Raw genomic sequence first — 21,851 nt, forward strand, 5'->3', positions numbered from 1 at the left:
ATCACACAATAAAGCAAACACTTAGAAAACAAATTAAATGAAATGCAAATGAAATGGGACAACTTTATGTGCAGTTACTGTGTTGTGCAAAACTTCCCCATGCACCACAAAAATACTTACAAATCAAGGCAGAAGCTGTGCAGACTCTGTAAATCTGTTCTCAGTCTTTAACTGAGAAACAAGAAGAAGAAGAAGATGAATGTTTGCTGCTGCTCAACCAAGTCTCAGCTTCATCTTCAGAGCAGTTAACATCCAAAAGGTAAAAAAAAAAAAAAATGTAAGGGGCTTTTCTTTTTTTCTTCTTCTTCTTTTTTTTGTCAGTAAGTTGTGTTGAGTCTGTTTCCCCGAGTGGTCGCTATGGCAACAGCAAAAGGAGGCAGAGAGCCATGCGAAAGGGGTGTAGGAGCCATTATGGATGGAGGATGGAGGGGACATGTCCTCCGCACGTGATCTTCTCTCTCCGAGCTCTGTTTGACTCGTTTTTGCCGGGTCAGAAAAATCTCATTCTCGTGTTCATCTGTGCAGCCTTTTAAAAAAAACACACCTTTCATACTGTGTGTGTGTGTGTGTGTGTGTGTGTGTGTGTGAGTGTGTGAATACCCATCCAAGATCACACCCCTTCACACACACACACACACATACATATGCATGAGGCTCATCCACTTCCAAAGATAGTTTCTAAACTGCATTTCTGTGTGAAGCACAAGGAAAAGATGGCATGCACCTTTTTTTTTTTTCTTTTTTTTTTTGAAAAACAGAGTAAGCCCTCCTCTCAATCGTACTCAATCTTCGGTGCAGCTACCTTCTTCCTCATCTCCCTTTTGCCTCCCTCCCTTTTTTCTCCCCCTCACGTCCTTCCTCAGAGCGTCATCAGGTTGCCATAGCAACGGCCCGCCTATGGGAGACAGAGATCAGATCATTATGGACCATGGGATCCAGAAACTGAAGGACATGATTTTTTTTTTTTTTTTTTTTCCTCTCTCTGTGAACACAGGAAGTGGGAACCCTTAACAGGAAAGCTTGAACTCGATCTTGGTTAAAAACAGCACTGCGTGGCTCTGCAGGAGGAAGTTTTGCTGAGTGCATGTTTGGGGTAAAAAGAAATAAAAAAAGGAGAGCGCTGATGATCCATTTACACCCTTCAAAATCCAAAAAGTAATGCACGTCTGCTGTGCCGGCATGTTGCTTGGAATAAATCAAATGTGATTCAATATGCTAAAAAAAAAAAGGGGGGGGGGGACGAGCTCGAGATGTAAACACGTTGCCTCAGGAAACGGTTAACCAGAAAACTTGCTTGCACACTTTCTGAATTAATGGATCTGACAGACGTGGCAGTGATCGGCCCGCTGAAAGCCCCACAGTCAGGAAAAATCCAAACGTGCTCTCGTTTTATTTATGGTTGGGGGAAAATCGACGCGGGAAAAGTGCAGCGCGGCGTCTGAGATGGAAACACAAAATACACCAAGGAAACTGTTTTGTTTGATAAAGATCAAAGAGAATTGTTGGGAGGAGGAAGAAGAAGTGTGTTTACGAGTCCTTGAATCCAGACTGCGTCTCCATGCCCCTGTTATTAGTGGGAGGCCGTGTGTGTGTGTGTGTGTTTGAGAGCCCAGAGGGCTGCATTAAGCTGAAGTGACAGTGGGGATCTTTAAGATGTCTTCCAAAGTTTGCCATTGAGGGAGATCTTATCTGTGAGCCCCTAAAACAGCAGAGAGAGGAGGAGAAGGGAGGAGAGGGGGAGGAAAAAGATGAGAGGTAATGTGAGAGATAGTGTCCAGGCTGCGGTTAAAGATCAGAGTGCTCTTCTATTCCTGATATTCGATTCCTTTCTTCAGGCCGAGAGAAGTCCATCGGTCGAGTTGGTACTCGCCGCCAGAACCAGCAGAAGAAGCTGAAGCCTGTCTTTGTAAACGCACCGAGCTTTTTGTTGGACGCAATACCTTCATGCAGGAAGAGTCGTCAACATTTATTAGATTTTTCTCTGAAATACCATAAAAAATACCTGCAAAAGTACTTTTTCTTGGTCATTGTTGGGTCACATACCAACATATACTGCAGGTGATGATCAGGGACATCAAACATGTAATATTATCGAATATTTCTGAGTTTCCAGTCAACAAGTGGCAGAAAAAACCCCCCAAAATGTAACTGGCTCGGCTGTTAAACCGCTAAACAAAATCAGTTTCTCATTTCTAAAGAAAAATGCGCCTCTTGACGCAATCTGCTCTGTTAAAGTTGTGAAGAAGGAGTCATGCATGATGAAATCACCTGTTAATGGCGACTAATACAGTGAGTGTAAACACAGAAACTGCGTAATCCAGAGTGTTTGATGGCAGATTCAGCAGATAAAGATGAAAACCACAGGAAACGTTTGTCACACATTACTCTTAAACCTTTTCTGTGTGTTTGCTGTGAGAGAGAACCGATCTGACGCTGCTGCTCCTCAGACCATACAGGAAACCTTTCATAGATATTACTGATGACGTCTAATCGGACCAGTCATAGATTTTATCGGTACTGATCTCAGAAATGTTTCGACATGATTGTAGGGGAGTAACCCAGGTAACTTCCAGATGTGAGCTGGTTGCCGACCATGCAAGCCCATTTTTCGCAGTGTCAAATGGTCACAGTTGACTTTAGGCACCAAATCTTTCTTGGTTAGGTTTAGGAAAAGATGAGATGAAGCCGGGGATCAAGTCCCCCCCCCCCCCAAAAAAAAATCAATGCCAATGAAAGACAGTAATTCCTGCACACACTCTGCATTGATTTCTTTAAAAAAAGGTTTCAGGTTTCAGTCATAAAGACCTTTCTCAAGTGTCCTGAGACTCTAAATCAATCAAAAATTAACATTTTCAATTGGCAAAGGTTTAACTTACAGTTTTAACAGCTATGTTTAGTCTTGTAACTCACGTCAGATGACACAAGTGAAATAAATATCCCAGATAGCAAAACTGTGCCGGATACTTTCACCCAGCCTGTGACTGCATGTGGGCCTGATCCAGTCCAGCACAATAGAAATTATATAAATGAGCTGCGGGTGCCGATTTGGGCCAGTTCTGGTTGATTCGGGTCGTTCTCGGCTCAGATCTGGGATGGAAAACCCAACGGCCATCGATCCACGTGTTCTGTGGACGGGATGAACGTGTCGGATGGTGCCAACAAGTTTGCTACGTGGAACTTCCGTAAAACATAACCTCAAAACCAAAACCCAGTTCTATGGAGGTAAAGTCCACATTATGACCCACCAACAACAGAGACTACAGAGACTTTTCTCACCACTCATACCTCTGCACAAGAGGTGAACTTCAAGAAGTGAGACTAGAAGGTTAGCTACAGCGTCAGCGCCCGGTGCCCCTGACCCGGATGACACGCTGGTCGCAAGATCAGGCTGAATGTTTTACCCCACGACCTGTGTCGTCTATAAACCGTGTAACATCCGTTGAACCCTATCAGACGTGTACGACACGCTGTTTTCTAACATTTCCTCACGTTCAGTCCTGTCAAATCACAGACACACTTGTCCTGCCTGGAGGTCGTGGGAGGCCCCGGGAGGCGTCCATCCGTTCACGATCCCTCATTCTTTAAAACGGGGCTGCCTTCCTCGGCCTGTCTAGCCAGGAGGCCTGTACGAGCCGGGGGGGCGGGAGGAGTCGGGTCGGCAATCATGTGTGTGACAGGAAACAGGCAGGCGTATTGGCTGTCAATCAAACAGCCTCTTTTACTTCCTCCCTCTCGTTCTGTCTCCCCGTGTGTGTTTCTCGGCTTTTTCGCTGTCTCTCTTTTTTCCTCACCCCGTCTCTCCCTCAAGTCTGACAAGCAGAAAAAGATTTTCACTTACTTCAGAGAGGGAAAATAAGTGAGAGGGAGGCGTAAGAGTCTCCTTCTACTATTCCCTCTCTCCCTCTCACACACGTATACTCTTTGTCTCACATGTCTGAAAGACAGCGAGCAGTGGTTTGTCATTGTAACAGTTTAGTGGACTGTGTTTCCAAATCATCCCTTACACTTTTTCTGCAGACAGGCAGACACATAACATTCCTCAGAAGACAGGAGAGAGGGAGAGAGAGGGAGAGGAAGTTGTGTAGTCTCTCTCCCACTCCCTCTCTTTCCAAATGCAGCTGAGTGCTCCACACGGATCGATAGTAATCCTCGGTGGGAGCCGTTTATTTTGGATTGTGTGTGAGGCCCAGTGGGTGACAGAATCCACATTCACACTCACACATGCGTGCGACATTATAAATCTCGGGTCGGTGCTGAGCTCGCACACACACACACACACACACACATGCATGCACACACGCCACTGGTGCAGACAAACATGACACGCAAAAAAAACGTACGCACACCGACAAGTACACACTCAACACGCTCAGGGCCCTGACAAGCAGAGCCTCCTGTTGGGCTGGGCTCCTCTTCTCTCCTCCACTGAGCAGAACTCACAGGGCTCCGGGCTGGAGGAGGGGACCCAGTGTGTCTCAACACTGTCCCCTGCCAAGGTCTCTGTTTCTGGGGATGGCAGCTCTCAGCAGCTGGCTAGGCTGGATGCTCTCTGTATGCCGACTCCAAGCCGCTGGCTGTCTGGTCCTGCCAGGAATTTATAATTCTACACGGAGGAAGTTTTCCCCCCCCTTCTCACCATGAAAGCATGAATCATATTTTTTATTTTTTTTATTTTAGACATAAAAATAGCAGAAAAACAGTGCAAACCTTGTCTGAAAACAAACAACATCTGGTCACGCTGGCATTCAAAATGGCAAAAATTTCAAGGTGAAATCAGCTCAGTTCAGTGGAACAATGGATCCACTGAATCAGGCTGAGATAAATCTGATGGCAAGACAAATTTCTTTTTGCTGATCAATAGCAAGCGGCCCCACCAGTGGTGACCTTTGAGGGGAGCCGAGCTATAATAAGCTGCGGTAGCTTATTAGTTGTGTTGCATCACTCGCCTCTTATCTAACCCTCCGCTGCCACAGAGGAGACGGTGGTTAGACATTTATGAGACAGGAGTCAGTGGTATTAAAAGAAACATCCAAGTGACTGTGCTAACTATTTTGGTTCGTTAGCAACTTCACAGAGGAAGCAAGCTAGCTAGCGCGGTTTTCTTTTGACCCACTTTTAAAAAAGATCAATTCAGTTTTCTTACCGGCCTCGTCACGTGATGCACTGCGACCCAAAAATACTTTTTCCCATAAGCTACCATTGTGAACAAAGTGTCTGTAAAGCGGTTGCTACATGTTTTCAATGTCAAGACCCCCACGAAATGACACGTTTCCCTGTCAAAACGGATTAAATTTGGAGAGTCTAGAAGAGCATTTTTACCCCCCAGTCGAGTTAGCCGGGCGCTAAACTAAAAGTTAATTGGAGTCTCAAGTGTGCACGCTACGCAGGCCACACAACAAAGAAGATAACCGGGAAGTCGAGCTTTTCAGGCTTCAAAACGCCACTGAGCAGCTTTCATGGGAATGAACGGGGCTCCACCTACAAGACTGTGTCTGAATATAACATCCTTGGTGGTTTTACTGTTGGTCCAGCTGAGCGTTAGCAATATATTGCTAGCAGCCAGGCGACTGTTTTGAACAGAAAGCTGGTTTTAAACCATCTCAGTGTCTTCAGTTTCTATCACTCTCCCTCTTCACCATCAGCTGGGATCTTTCGACAGTTATTCCAGTTGTTAAACAAACATCTGGAGATAGTGACCAGGGGAAACAAATTGTCGCCTGATCCCAGACGCACTCCCTCTCTGCTGTAATACAACTTTTGTTTTCCAGGAAGAAACGAGCCCGGTGGTAGACTTGATATCATAATGAAAGTAAGGTTTATAGGGAACCAATCTCTCTCTCTCTACGCCGATCAGTATTTACTTCAGAATAAGAGCTTGTCTAATGCCAGTTTAAATAAGTAATAGAGAGACACTAATGTTAGCCATTAGCTCACCAGCTGCAGCACATAACCAGCGAGCCAATCCTTCCTCTGCTAGAGAAAACCTTCATCATTACCTTTTTCGTGAGGACGTGCAGATTAACTCTGCTGTCCCACTTTCTGGTGCGGGTGTGAAGAAGGTAATCTATGCAGCGTCGAGCTATTAAGACATCACAACTTTACTTTTGACCACGCTGCTCCACTGGCACTTTTGCCAATTAACACCCATTTCCTGCACCTAATTTAAGAAATCACTGCAAATAGGCTTTTTACCATTTTCAGACAGGAAGCCGCGAATGATTTTTTTTTTTTTCTACGGAGGTCCAGTAATCACGGCAAGAAAAACCTCTGGAGGGTTTGTTTGGCAGCGTGCTGTGAGGGCTTGTCTGGGCTTGCAGTGGGACTTTTTTTGGGGATCAGTTTGGATCTCTGGGCAGCAACGTTCCCCCCTCAGAGGCAGCCAGCCGGGCCCACACACACACACACACACACACACACACACACACACACACGAACACACACCTGTGCTTCGCCTGAGAGCATTGCATTATCTGAGGCAATCTAGCAGCACTTCCAATCCGGCTGCCATTTCTGCAGGGCAAAAAAAAAAGAAAAGGGGAGCAGTAAAAAATGACCAAAAGCTGGAAAAAGGAGCATAAAGTTGAAAAACGGTCATTTTCAACATTAAATTGCGGCGCGTGCAACGACACGCAGCGGCAAACACTGATGAGGAAATTGATCTTTGCTAACGTGAATCCATTTAGTTAACGCTCTTTACGCCGAATGAGCAGCTCGGGGTTTAAAATCGAGCTCCAGCTTGGTTATTATTTAAAGCTAATGCTACGCCACGCCGTAACAAAACACCTATTGTCTCATACGAGAGCAGAGCAACACTTTCTGGACACTGACCACTTTTAAAGGTCAAGTTTCAGCCAAGATATGGGACATTTTATATTTTCGGTTGATATATCTAACTACTAAGCAAACCCTGGCGCCCTTAAAGAGCTCAGTAAGGGTGGAATAATGGTGCAGTGGGGGCATATGCTGTATGTTGCTCTACGGGCACATGGGACCTGACCACTCAACTATCTCTGGGCTCTGCAGCAGTCAGCAATACAGACGTACCCTCAGCAATACACGCTAACAGTCAGCAATCCAGCCGGCTCAATAGTGTTCCTCCTTCAGTGCGGTATAATCACCTCTTGTGACAACATCCCCGGCTCCTCAGGAGTCTATCTACCTCCTCAAATACCCTCGCACCATAAGATAAAGACATTAGGGACTGTGGGATTTGGAGAGAGAGTTAGGAATTGGGTCTACGGTCTGTGATGCACAGTGATACAGACCTGGAACGCATAGGAAGTTTGGGATCTCTCTAACAGATACCATCAAATGAGCACAGCAGAGCGGCAAGGGGCAGACCGGAGCAGAGCTCAGCGTGAGGCTGAGGGCGTCTGATGTTCGCGAGCCGAGCTGCCGCGATGCAAAGACGAGGGAGGGGGGGGAAGAGAAGCGTTTTCAAACAAAAATAAAAAAGACGGCGGTGAGGGAATCATCTGCGAGGCTCCACGTGGGACCGGTGAGAGTGACAAAACATGTTTGCTGGGAATAACTTTAACAGTGACACGCACAATCGGATTAGCATGGCATTGAAATTAAAGGTCAGCACGTTAAAAAAAAAAAAAAAACGCTTCGTGCCGTGTACGTCTTCTTCTCTGAGAGTCGAGCCGCCTCTCTCCTCTCTCCACTGTGGTGTCGCCCCTCACACTCTCTCTCCCATCCGTCTCCTCTCCTCCCTCTCTTCCTCCCTCACTCGCCGTCCCTGGGTGGGATGAGTCATCGAAGAGAGAGAAGAAAAGAAAGGAGAGGAGGTGTGTTTGTGTGCGTACTGTAGCGTGTGCGCGTTTGTGTGCACGCATGTGTCGTGTCATTCCTCCTGAGGTGCTCTGCCCTTCACACTCCTTCTCAGCTTCATGTCAACCTTCCTGCTAGAGTGCAGACATACGCAACAAAAGGTGCACACACACACACACGCACACACATATATTAACGTCTCATCCTCATCCTGCAAAAGGTGATTTGGTTGGTAAGTTTAATCACAAACTACAGGTTGCTTCATGGTGTTAAACCTCACCGTTTGTGTGAGTGTGAGTCCTCCTGCGATTGGATGAAACACCTACATTTGTTCCTCGTAAACAATGAAGTCACCCACGAGGGTTTTACACTTGCTATCCCTAACAAACAGACACAACACAACACATATATACACCTCCGTGAACAACTTTCCTCTCCTCGCTCTCCTCGTTTTTAACATTCTTCAATTTAAGATCGTCATTTTAGAATCCTCCATCGTTTACATTCATATTTTCTGGACTGCAGCTCTCCTCCGTCTCTCCTCTGTTGGTGACATTTCTTGGCACATTTCCACTGTCAGCTGTTGATGAGTGAAGTAGTGTGAAACCTGCTGCTGTAGTACTCGAGATCTGTCTTCGTCTCAACGCTTTCTGAAGGTCTCCGACTCGTCTTGAGATCGGCCGCAGGACAGTAAAGTAAAAAATACAAAAGAATGCATATCAGATCTGATGATTAGTCGGGCTGTAAAGCTGCTGATCGATAGGATACAGATTACTGTGTACATACAGTACATGATGTTAATACAAGTATAATTTACTTTTACTTGTACTTTTGATACTAATGTACATTTATTGCAAGAACCAGTGGTGACACGATTGTGACAAACATTTTAAATGTCCTAAAACCTTTAAATGTCCCTTTTAAATTTCCTAAAATCTTTAAATGTCCCTTTTAAATTTCCTAAATCTTTAAATGTCCTATTTTAAATGTCCTAAAATCTTTAAATGTCCTAATTTAAATGTCCTAACATCATTAAATGTACTAAATGTCCACTTTAAATGTCCTAAAACCTTTAAATGTCCTATTTTAAGTGTCCTTAAATCTTTAAATGTCCACTTTAACTGTCCTAAAATCTTCAAATGTCCACTTTAAATGTGCATAAAATGCGTTTGGGTTCTTATGGGTTCAGGGTTTTACTTGACTACTTGCACGGGCGACTTTCACTTTCACCAAAGTAATATTTGAACACGATGTCATTACTACTAAATCTGGCACATACTGATTTAACGCTAATTGGTAGCTGCCGGTACCGACCCAATCAGCCTTCCAGCTTGTACCCTTAAAAGTACAGAGCTCAGTACCCGACCCTAATGAAGTCACACTTGTAAAATAATGAATCCAGAGTGCTTCCAGTGGCCAAACCCTCCACAAGTTAGTGTCATGGAGAACATTACTCTCTAGTTTTGTTTTTATACTGTCACTGAAAACAGCTGTTCGGTGACGTGGGATCTCAGAATCTGATAGAAGCGACGTCTCTTATGATACAGTTTATGACACGAGCGTCAACACCTAACGGACGCATCGGTCTCCTCAGGACGGCCGATACGTCTCTGTCACTTTACCTGTACGGTCGTCCACTTCTGACAAACTGACCGTGATGAAATGTATCTGTCCTGTCACTGAGGGAAGTGATGGATTAGTGTAGATGTTTTCAAAATGACAAAAGGTGCGTGAAACTACAGGAACGTTTCCTCAGAGCGAGTTGTGGGCTGGATGTAGAGCAACATCAGGTGTGCTGAGTGAGACGTGTGTGATGACTCAACAGCTCAGGAGATGAATGATGAAGTTGATATTTCTGTGTTGGCCTTCAAAAAGCATTGAAAATGTAGTTCAAACTGTTAATTTATGACTTCATAATTGCATGAAATATTTAAACTGGTGATGCAGCGATAACTCTGAATATTAATGGCTGCGTTACACAACATCGCTCTTACGTCACGTGTTTAATTCTGGATCCTGTGAAATAATAATCCTGGATTAATGTGATAACATCGTATTATTCTTTAATTATTGTTCAAAAACTATTATTTTTCTCCTCACATTTTGATTAATTGTCTTGTTTTCCAGCGTTTCTCCTGCCTGCAGTCAGCGCTTCATGTCACTGTGGTCATCGCTTGGCTCTTCTACGTTCCTCATCAACCCCTCTTTTTGACTCTTGTTTGTTTCATCCACGTTTCCTGTGCAGCTGCGGCTGTTGGAGGCGAACCGGTCCAGAAAAGCTCAAACGATAAGGAGTCTGATCTGACTGGATGGCGACAGAGCTGTCCAAAGTGACAGGCAGACAGACGGATGGAGAGAGAGATGGACACTTCAGCTCTCTCTTTCTCTTTCCCCCCCCTTCTGTCTCAGCGTCTCTCTCTCTCTCTCTCTCAGACAGCCGAAGTGGATTGGCTGTAAGATATTTGGCTTTCACTCGCAGTGGCAGGTCAGCCCACGTGCACTCTTAGCCAAATGTGCAGCAGAGTCGCGGTTCCAGTCGCAGTCCGGGTCATGCAGTCCGGACCCGTCGCACAGAAATAAAAAAAAGCAAACATCAAGACACAAACCGCACACTTGGACATACACATCACTCCTTGTACCGCAGACACCAGCTGATATTCCCCACATGTGAGCTTTTTAAAAAATCCTCACACACACACACGCGCAAACACACACATGCACAAACACACACATTAAGCAACCAAGCAGCGTGCAGCCCTCCAGAGTGCTGTACTGTCATTTCCATAAATACTCTTAAAAGGTGCAGCCAAAACCATGGAAGGGTGCGATTGCCTCTCGGCTAGAAAACGTACAAAAAAGCTCTTTTCTCTTTCAAGAGACTGTAGGAGAGGATGACCCACTTAATCGAACAATTTGGAGCGCCTGCATGCGTGTGTGTGTGTGTATATGTGTGTGTGTGTGTGTGTGAAAAGGCCTTCCAGTGCCCGGAGACAAACAATAAACAAAACCAACGAGCTTATGGTATTGCAGAGACGGGGCTACGATGGCTGTCTTGCCAGAGTTACATATGTGTGTGTGTGTGTGTGTGTGTGTGCAGAGTTGTAGTTGTGTATGTGCTCCACATTTACGGAGTCCCAGCTTTTTACATGTTCACCTAGAGTGCAGGTACGTTTCACGGCGGGAACTTGACCACCAGGTATTATAATTTTTTTTGAAGCATCGACGTGTGTGTGTGTGTGTGTGTCATTCCCAGAGCTGCAGCAGTAATGACGCCTTCCATCTGCTGTTCGGGAGCCGGGTGGAGTGGAGTGGAGTGGAGTGGGGCTTGGGTGGGGGTTGGGTGGGGGTTGACTACGCAATATGTGTGTGTGTGCGTGTGTGTTATATGGGGGGTCAATCCTGGTTTAGCCTCTAACTGCTCCTGACGTCACCCATGCCACATTTATTTATTTCTTCTTTTTCATTTTATTTGCTTCCGTTTCCCGTTCCTTTCTTTCACGCAACTTCGCTGCACCGAGTAAATTGTCTGTTTTTTTTCACTGCTGGCTCATGAAAAAAGCTTTTGATTTAATGACGAGGCGTCATGCTAAGGACATCACTGGATCCTCTCTACCCCTTTTTATTCTCTTTCATTCTTTGTTCTGTCCTCCATCACTCCGCTCCCCTCCCCTCCCCACCCAGCCTTCCTCTTTCTCTCTCAATCCGGCCATTGAGATCCACTTTCATCTCCTTTTATAAAGCCATGAAACATCAGGCGGCGGCATAAATCTAACATGTGATTGCCGTAATGACCAGGAGCCGCGGCAGCCGGCAACAGGAGCCCTGAACGGATGTGCGACTCGTGCGACACAAGTGGGGTCAAGGCTGCCTGTCGCATGCGTCCCTGCCACATAGCTGCACACACACACACACACACACACTAACACACACACACACACATCATGTGCAGTAATGCAACTGAGCCCGCTTCAACACAGCTGGCTGCGTTTGACATGCTACTCATGCACACGGGCTCACGGAGGGGGCAAATCTCAGAGCTGTATACACATCCAGAGACACAGGCTGAATGAAAACGCTAATGGGATTCAATTTTCTTGGTCCTCCGGAGGCCTGATACAAGCTGCACAGCCTAACACAAATATCACTCACAGAGCACACAGCACAAGAGAGCCATTCACCAGAGGAAAGGACAATGAGCGCGGCCGCTTTCCAAACAGCTCGTCTTCCTACACGATGTACGATTTCATAGAAAACACCAGCTTCTGTTTCAGGCACCGGCGGCGTCCCGGAGCCGAGCTCGTACCGCCGCAACTCACCGAGTGAGAAGAATCCAGAAACTTGCATGTTTTATCTTTTTTAATTGAGAGGCTTCAGAGACAATAGTTAAGTGCCAAATCCTCCATTAGTGCTGTTTGGATGGGTGCGTAATTATTGCATCAACCTGTTTAACCACAATTTGTTTTCATGTGGGTGAATGGGATCGGATGAGTTTCCCTCGGGGGGGGATGAGAGGTGTGTGTGCAGAGTGGGTTAGATTATTGGGATCTATCACAGCGTCTCTGTTTTGTTTGTTTGTAAAGCCACTCAGTAAAAAAAAAATGCACTTGATCCGATATTGCCCAGAACGCAGAACTAAACTGCACGATTGTCGCCGTGTAAATATCGATCTATAAACATGAGAAGCGATCCCACGACAGAAACGCCTGGGAGCGGAAGTATGGAAACTTCTGCATTGATTCACATACCACTAACTTAAACCTCTGCCGAGGCCCAACAGTGTCCCACATCCACGCCAAACTGTACCTACTATTAGATAGCGACGACCTAAATACATCAGATTTGTTTCACGCTTTATGAATCGAGAGAAATGTAGAAATCTGCCCGATCTCGCAACGTTAAAGAAAGTGAAAAACGTCCTGGATCTGCGTCTGTGATCTGTGACCTTCACATGTCACTGAGCCTCTTCACTGACATCACATTAACGTTGTAAAGCCAGCAGACGATCTTATTTATGCACATTGTAATATACGTATGTACAGCGACCTCGCACAATCCAGGTCAAACCTTCTGCACCACTGCGTAAATCTGCACCGTCTTCACCTACTTTAAAATCGGTCACACTCTATTTATACTTACATATCTTTATTATCTGTATTTTTGCTGTTTTGCACCTACAGACGACAGCGAATCCCTCGTATGTGTGAACTTACTTGGCAGTAAAAGTGATTCTGATTCTGAGGAAATCCATTCAATAGTATTTGTGTGATCTTGCTAACAATCCAGCGTACAGACAGACACAGGTGAAAACATGACCTGCATGGTGGAAGTAAAGGTTAATAGCCATTGACACTTGGAGCAACAGTCAATATCAGTATTTCTTCTTTTAATAATGTTGAGCTCAACCAAGTCTTAAACTCTTCGGACGACAGCAGTGAAAAGAAACAAGTGTTTTATGAATCATCTGGACTAAAAATGGAGAAAATGACTGCTGCAGCTCTTCGAGTACTTTTTCCGTTCATGCAATATTTCTAATTTGCTCCTCTGTTGCTGTTATGAGCTTACAAACTTAATCCGTGCGGAAAGTGACACTTTGAGGAGGTTTGTTTTTAAGCCGTCCATGTTTTTTGATAACCAACCTGCTTGTTTCTACTTTGAGTGACGTTCCCCTTTAAGCGGTGCCAAGACAACATGCATTTCCTTCAAAATGCCGTAATGCTTTTGGCTGTGTGAGCGTTAAGTGCGTCCCCATTGAGACAGGCCTGACCCTGGCGGCAGCGCCGAGGGCCGTACATCACTGTGACCTTTCAGAGCGCCGCTGCAGCCCGCTGCCTTTGTTCGCCTAACGGATCCCTCACAAAGCGACTTTTGACCAACAACGGAGAAAAGAAGGAGGGCAGCGATGGAGAGATAGGGACGGAGGGGAGGGGATGAATGGATAGAGGCACAGGCGTCGGCTGGAGGTCCGCGCTAATGGCCCCTGTGTGTTTTGTAATTAGGAGCTGTGTCAAGAGACGCAGGGGGAAGAAACGAGGGGTGGTCGGACGACGGGGGGAACGAGAAGAGAAATAGGCCGAGAGAGAAAAAAGGGGAGGCGGAAAGAGGACAGATATCCAGACGGACAGAATAAAGCCAGCGTACGAGAGAGAGAGGAAGGGAGAGAATACAGAAAAGAGGAGATTAGGGGCCAATTAGAGAGAGCTGGAGAGGTTGACTTCTAAAGAACGCCAAGAGAAGGAGCTCCAATCGTCTGATCGGGAATTGATCTTGTGCCATTGTGCATCCGTATGAGTGTGTGTGTGTGTGTGTGTGTGTGTGTGTGTCACCGACTTTCAGTTTGTGAGAGTGGACCTCTCGTACATTAAGCCCTCGGACAGCACTTTCTGGAGGGGGAACTTAACAACCAACGAGGACCGCGACGATAAGCGGAGCACATGTTTTTTATCTGCTTTTCGGGGGCTTATCGAGCTCACTTTGAAATTTCAGTCAAATTATTTTGCCATGCTGACAGTCTCCAGGAAAAATCCACTTGTTTCGTGATTAAAAAAAAACACCCACATTCAAGATATTTGATTGAAACACGAGAGGGGATTTGTTGGCCGGTTTTCTTAAGTTGTTGTTTTATTACAGCAACACACACGAGGTCCCTGAACGCCGGGGTAATTCTTCAAGACCACGGCTGCTGGTCTGAAGACTTTAATCCTGCAGCTTTCTGTTATGGGCACCGGTTTGAATTGTTTTTATTTTGGTTCTGAGATGTTCCAATCAGTTGAGCTTAGCTGGTGAAACTTTGGACGACGCCATTCAGAGACATACATCAGAGATTCTGCAAATTCAGATCACATCGTGGTTGGATTCTTCAAAAAACTGTTGAATGTTGAATTAAACCAAGCTGCACGTTCTGTTATTTGGTTTTCACGGTACTGTAATCTTCAGCTTTGGTTCACTGTTTGCTCGGGACTTATCAGAATTTGACCGGAGTGGCTTGACCGTACTCTGGAGCAGGTCCATCGTTGTCGGCGCTGTAAAACTGCTGATGGAAAAGCAAACTGGTGCGTCTCAGCAGCCAAAAGTGGTACAGGTCATATGAAACCAGATGCACCTTCTTCCGACGCCATCTAACACCAAAATCCATATCGTGTAACTCTATCTCCAACTCTGTGATCCTCTATCAGCTCAGCCTGGTGACGACAGCTGACGGTTGCCACAGTAACGCAACATGCTTTCTGTCTCTCTGACGTTTTTCACATCAGTCAGAAACAAGCGGCTGTCAGAGAGAACAATAGAAAGATTTGTTACTGCAAATAAATCCCAACAAAAGTCTCGCACAGTCTGACCAAAAGAGCTCGAATCAGACGTTACGGTGAATGCTGCTCGTCTATAAGGAGATTTCACGGATGGGAGACGCTCGCCATCCCACACTGTGATGTTTCATCTGTTGAGAAAAAAAAAACTAATGAAGAAACATTTTGAGACGAAACGTCTTCGGGCAGGAAAGGATGAGGTCACGTGTGCATCCTTGAAAAATCGTCGTAGAAATATACGCGGAGACACACGACTGCTTTTGTTGGATTGATTTTAATTAATACTGTCAGAATAAAACCGCAAAGTAAAAGTAAAAGTTTCGGAGCCGCTGCTTTACGTTCAGTTGTGAGCAGTGTATCCGGGCCTCCGCCATAATGAGTGCCGGGATAACCTCATTCACAGAGAGCACATGTGGGTATACATGTGAGGCTTCCTATGTGTGTCCGTGCAGCTCCGTGTCCCCTGAGTGTGTATTAACGCGTAAGTACGCGTGCATCTTCTTCGTACGTCTACGTGAGCTGCACGTGCGATGAGGGACGGACATCACCGGGGCAGCGCTGCGAGTGAACGAGGCGGATCAGTCAAAGACTTAAAGCCCCGCTCCCCAGCGGAGAGGAAAACGGACAGGCTTTGATGTTGATGTGAACAAATAAAAGGAAGCCAAAATGAGTGGAATGGACCATTATCTGCCGCGGAGAGGGCCCTCCGATGGAACCGAGCCTGCCTGCTTTGCCTTTTGCCTCCAATCAAGGAGGGTGAGTGGGGGGGTGATTGGGGGAGAGGCTGAGGAAGATGAGGGGAAAGTGTGTGCGAGAGAGAGAGACACACAAAAAGACTGGGAGTGAGAGAGAGAGAGAGAGAGAGAGAGAGAGAGATGGGGGGGTAGAGGGTCCAGAATCCTATTGATTTCACTTGTGTGCTAAATCCAAATACTGCAGTGTTCTATATTTGTGTGCAGCCTCGTACAAAGGACATTTATGTATGCAATATTCACATGAACACCGCAAGAGGCCAAGTGAGGAAGATCAGTGGAGCACGCTGTAAATACTTCATATATATATATATATATATATATATACACCCGCCTCGCTATATATGGTGTCGACTATTTAGAGCAAAATGCTAAACATTTTCTCTGCAGACAAAACAAGCAAAAGGCATCGCTTAACTGCTGCGCTGGGACTAATAATACAACATGGCTAGTCATGTCTCGAACCGCTAATGTTAACTCACAGAGAAAAGACACGAGGCCGTGTGCCAAACACACAAATAGACAAAATCCACAAATAAAATCTGCGTTAGTCTTATTCTGAGGCTGACAGCGCTGAAACCAAAACACTGATACCTACATTAAGTGGAGACTAAACCGAGGACGGCCCGGCTAATTCAATTCATATTGCATGTTCGTCACAGGCCGAGTCAAAAGCAGACTTTGCCAACAGCGAGAAAAAAAAAAAAACCTGCACACCAAAAAGGTCATTCAGGCTAGAAATGAATAGAGGAGTATTTAAAGGCACAGGGAACTTGTTTGCACAAGCTGACACATGTTAACCATCTTTTGTACTGGCTGGAAAAAAGTGGGTCAGACGCACGACAGCAAATGTGTGCAGGGCTAACAAACAGAGAGCGAGAGAGAGGGAGAGAGGGAGACAGGGGGGAGAAAGGATTCAGGCAACGCTGACCCACAGAGGAAAAGTTATTCCCTCATAACAAATGGCATGTCGAGTGTGGTTTCAGCATATGATTAGTGCCAGAAGTGATGCAGCATCTGTGCGTCTGGAAAAAGAGAAAGTTTCCGAAAAAAAGGGGGCTGTTTGGACGCAACCAGAATTAGTTTTTTTTTTTTTTAACAGAAAGATGAGGCTCGTCTGAGCTGTGAATTTCCCAGTGAGTCATCAGATTTGTTGTTTCCATATTTTTAGCCATTCTAGCGGCGTTGACTCCCGGGACGTCTGTCGGTCAGTGCGCCACTTTGGCTCAGACGCAAAATATCGGATGAATAACTGGATGGATGAATTTCCACTGAAGGATAAGTTCACCCCAAAAAAAGAAGAAAAAAATCAGTCTGATGATGATGGAAAGTCAGGTGAAGTTTCGTCATCCGCTAAACATTTCTGGGCGTCGCAGCATTCTCCAAAACAACTGACGTAGATGGAGCAAGAAACCCTAAATGTCTCCACGAAGCTCGTCTGGTTTAATCCACATTGTCCTCGTCTGCTTCAGCTGTCGAGGAGAGGGTTGTGACGCTGTTTTGCTGTGAACTTATCCTTTAAAACCTCACACAGACAGTCCCCAGAGGAGGTCAGAGTCTTCACTCATCCAGTGACGTATCTCAACATGCAGCAGGTGGATCGCCATGAATTCATGGTTCCCAGAAGATGCATCCTGCCGACCTCCCATCCCGTTTTATCCTCTCGCACCGTCATGTGTTTGCATTTGTGGTTTTTCAGTAAAAATCTTGACAACTATTGGATGGATCACCACGACGATTTGGAGCAGACGTTCATGCTCCCCACAGGATAAACTGTAGTAACGTTGTCGATCATTTAAAGCTGTAACTAACAAACATTAGCATGCAAACACACAAAACCAAGATTGTACATTATACCCTCTAAACCTCAGAATGATAGAGTTGTCATTAACTCTCTTGGTCGCCTACGCAAACCTGTGGATGACTACTTGAAGTTGTTTAATGTGGCAAAACTTTGGATTTCTTTGTGAAGGACTCAGGTTGGATTTTCTGCTACAGTAGCTTAATGTTAGTTTAGAAATGGAGACCGCTAACGTAAGCATGCAACACAGCACTGAAGCTCCACAGGGCCTTTTTTAAATAAAACAAGATAATTGTGATCATTGTCTTCCAGCTGGTAAAACACTGCGAACAAATCTCAGAGGGAAAACTAACCGAGGCGCTGATTACTAAAGTCCCTTGTTCATTTCTTTGTTGTACGTCAGCCTCCATCTCTCTCCCTCTCATTTCCTGTCATCGCTCTACATTCGACCTCCAAAATAAGAGCATGAAATGGCCCCAAAATAATAACAATAAACATTTACAGGAGGGGAAAAAAACACAAGCAGGTCAAGTCCAGTAATTGTTTTCATCCCAAGTGGGTGAATGAGCGTCGACGAGGGGGGAGAATGAGATAATGCAGGAAATTAGATAATGGATCATTGAGAGCGATTCCCTGCAACCTTATAGCTTTGCTGCAATTAATAATGAATAATTAAAACAGAGCTTTTTACCTGCAGGACATCTTGGAATAAACAATGCAGTCGGACTAAAGATGGTTGCTTAACTGAATTGTGTGTCGTGCACTCTTGCCCTCCTCGAAACAAAAGCCTGTTTCCTTTTTGTTTTTACTCGACAGCAGGTGATTTAACTCGTTCTGAACTTTTTCTAAACAATGTATCTGCCCATGCAACGTAATCCCCGCTGGTATCCTGAGCCGCTTCTTTCCCTCTCAACGCATCATGACAGTGAATGACGGTTTGGGTCGCCGGACGCTTAAAGTTGTAATTAGTTTGTGATGCCCTGTCTGCTGAAGGGGCAGTCATCTTTAATGAACATCAGCGGCCCTAATGGAGCGTAAAATGACACTTGGAAATACAAGATGTCGCGGTCAACAAGGGAACGGCTACATCAGTCAGGCCCTTTCGTTCCCTCGCATATGCTTCAGTTTAGAAAAAGACAACTCAATGATGAGGGACGCTCGCGATCCCCTCGCTCTCTCTGCTCATCATCGCGTTTTCTATTTACGCAGCGGATAGAAGATTCCACTTTTAAACATCTAAACATGCTTCATTTAACTTTTCTGGACTCTTAAACAGCTTCAACAACTCGAGCTGTCGACTTCAGTGAGAGCCGCTGAGATCTGAGATGTCCTATTTATTATGCTGCTTCTACTCGCCCTCCCTCTGTCTGCTCCTCTCTTATTTTTGGGTAACTTTAATATTTTTCCCCAGGGTTTTTGTTTTTTTCTCGCTCTTCCGTGCTCGTGAACACGGAGCTTGACCGAGGCTTTGTTTATTCATGAGGTCCATAAGGAAGGGGCCTTTGATGGTGCAGGACTTAGTTAAAGAGGCAACACTTTTTGAATAGCCTCACGTGGTAAATACTTCAAGCACTGCCCCACAAGTCATTAGCGGCGGTGGTTAGCGGGGCGACGCCACCTGAACCGGATATATAAGACACGAGTGAAAGAGGACACACACGGTGTCCCAAAAGTGACAAATCTACAACATTTTTAAAACTTTTCTTCTGGACTTTAAAAGCTTTCATTTGGTGTAAAGTGTTACATAAGGGGGGTGGGCACGGTCTCTCATCCTGGAACAAAACTCTTCACAACTTGGTTGTCGCCGCTATTCGAGTACCTATAGTAGACCTTCCAAACACAAGCATTGTTCTTATATTTTAGAAGTTGTGCCCAAAGAAGACAATCTGCACATAGCTCCTCCTAATGTATTTACAAGCTTTATTTGAAGACGCTGTTTAAGTGGGGGGAAAGAAAATAATCAAGATTGACGCTGAATGGTTGAAATGTTGTTGGCTACTTGTCTTGGACTCAGCAGGTTTAGGGCAGTTTCAGAAAGTAAAAAAACAAGAACTGTTGGGTGAAAATTAGGTGGAGGTAACCTGACGTGCCACACGGTTTGTGACACAGAACCAGCCAAGAAGTTCTTCTTTGAAAAATGATCGGTAGGTGACAGGAAGAACAAGTTGTCTATCACAGGTTAACTTAAACCAAATTGCACGGTGACCCTTCGTAAAAGTCGGGCCGGGAAGCCGTTCAAAGACAAAGAATCAGCTCGAGAAACTGTTCTTTACTCAACGTAGATACGTGGACTAAAACATAGATATTAACGGACTATCAACACAGTAATCTATAAGAATAACAAAAAGTATAAATAGTTCTCAAAAGTCTACATAATCCACAAAAGATGAAGGATCAACAGCATTGTCTGTTAAGTTGTTCATGTCACTGCAGCAGTTCTTGTATTAAACAATCCAAGTTCTATACGTTTCATACTAACATAATAAATAATCTCACGCACTGTTTTAGCGTCGTGAAGAGCATGGTGGTAAGAAATGTTGATGGTCTCAATGCTCACAGTCACAATTGTGTTTGGTTGCAGTTTTGTCGTGTTCCCAAGTTTTGGTCCAGTTGATTTTCCCCGTTGTTGAAAGTTTACCCTCATGTTTCCTGTCACTTCCTGTCTTTGTCTGTTTTCCCGCCCTTTTCTCTGCGTGCACATGTTTTGTCAACACACTTGCACGACACTTTCCTTCTCTTTCTTCTATAAACTGTCACTGGGAGTGATGAGTTTGGCAGCTTTCCTTTATTTTCGATGAACTGTGACACGTTTTGGGTTCATGTTATACTTAAAAATATTAATTTAATATATTATTTTAATATAAAATATTAAAATGTTTTAATAATCATGAAAAGATAATCACATAATGTGCTGGCTTCAAATTGAATGTTCTAAAATCTATAGTTTTTTTTTTTACCTCCCACGCTGCTCATTAAATTTCCATATGGCTGAAGATTATTGGTGAAATCATTAACATTTTAATTGTTTTATCTTTTATTATTTAACATCTTAACATTTAATATCAACTACAGTGATACTGACGTATAATTTCACACATAAATTGCAGTTTTATTTTAATAAGGCAGAAAGATGTGTCATATTTAAGTATGAAAATTGTCTTTAATATTTCCTGTCTTTAAGATAATCAGTGCTATGACCGGCCTTTATGTTTGGATGCACAGGATGCTTACGGTGATGCTGCCTTTTAAAGCAATTCTGCACGCAACTTTCACAGCTATTCATCTCTCAACCGCGACTGTAGAGATCTACTTGATTATGAAGCTGAACTGAACCACATATTTCAGAATTTGTCCATTTTTCTGAAGCGTTTCTTCTCACCAGAAAAAAAAGAAAAGCTGGTTTAATGTATGTAAAATATCAATATGGAGTGAAGCTGTGAAATATGTCAGTATATTGGTTTTTATCTCCGTCTCTTGACTGTGTTCAGCCACATCCATTAGAAAGGTGTAATACTGTGTGCACAGTTGATCGGCCTGGTGATTAGTGATAGCTGAGACCCCCTGCTGGTCCTCACTGCTAAGTCCAGCGAGCATCAACAGAGCTCCCGCCTAATCTCAGCTTGCTTCTCATTTGATTTGTCCACTCAGTGGAAACAGACTCGTGTCTTATATGACACTGTAGAACCACCGTCTCTGTCATGTACGGCAGAGCAGCGGCCGTTTCTTTCTCCCGTCTCACTTTCTCATTCACATACCGGTGCAGCAAGCATGCACACAAAATCTCCCCCCAACACTGCCTGTCCCCGTCTCTGCTCTGTCTTTGAATGGCTGATATTATACGATAGTATCGCATAATGTGGTGTGAGGGCAGCGGAGAGAGCGGCGGCTGGGATCCTCAGCCAGCCGCCGCTCTGCTGTTTTACCCCATGCGGTGGCATACAGCGCAGGCGAGGAGTGATATAATTAGAATGGAAATTACAGAAAGTTACAGGCGAGCTAAATCCCCCCGCGCATCGCGTGGCTAAAAATGTCCCGGGCAACGCCAGTGGATGTATCACCATAGCAACAGCCTTCTTCTGCACTCTATTTTCAGACTGAAAAGGGAGAACCATCCAGAGAGAGGGGAAGAGAGCGAGGGAGAGAGTGAGAGAGAAGGGGAGAGAGAAATGCAAACATTGCCGTTTCTGTAGAAATTGATACATTATTCAAGTAAGGAAAAACATT

At 44.9% G+C, this 21,851-nt stretch overlaps 1 protein-coding gene across 1 annotated transcript in view; it reads right to left on the bottom strand.

Moving 5' to 3' along the window:
* LOC115573857 (forkhead box protein N3-like) overlaps window positions 1–21,851 on the bottom strand; it is an 85,500-nt gene that overhangs the window by 14,785 nt on the left and 48,864 nt on the right.

The sequence above is a fragment of the Sparus aurata genome, chromosome 22 (genome assembly GCF_900880675.1).
Source record: "Sparus aurata chromosome 22, fSpaAur1.1, whole genome shotgun sequence".
NCBI lineage: Eukaryota > Metazoa > Chordata > Actinopteri > Spariformes > Sparidae > Sparus > Sparus aurata.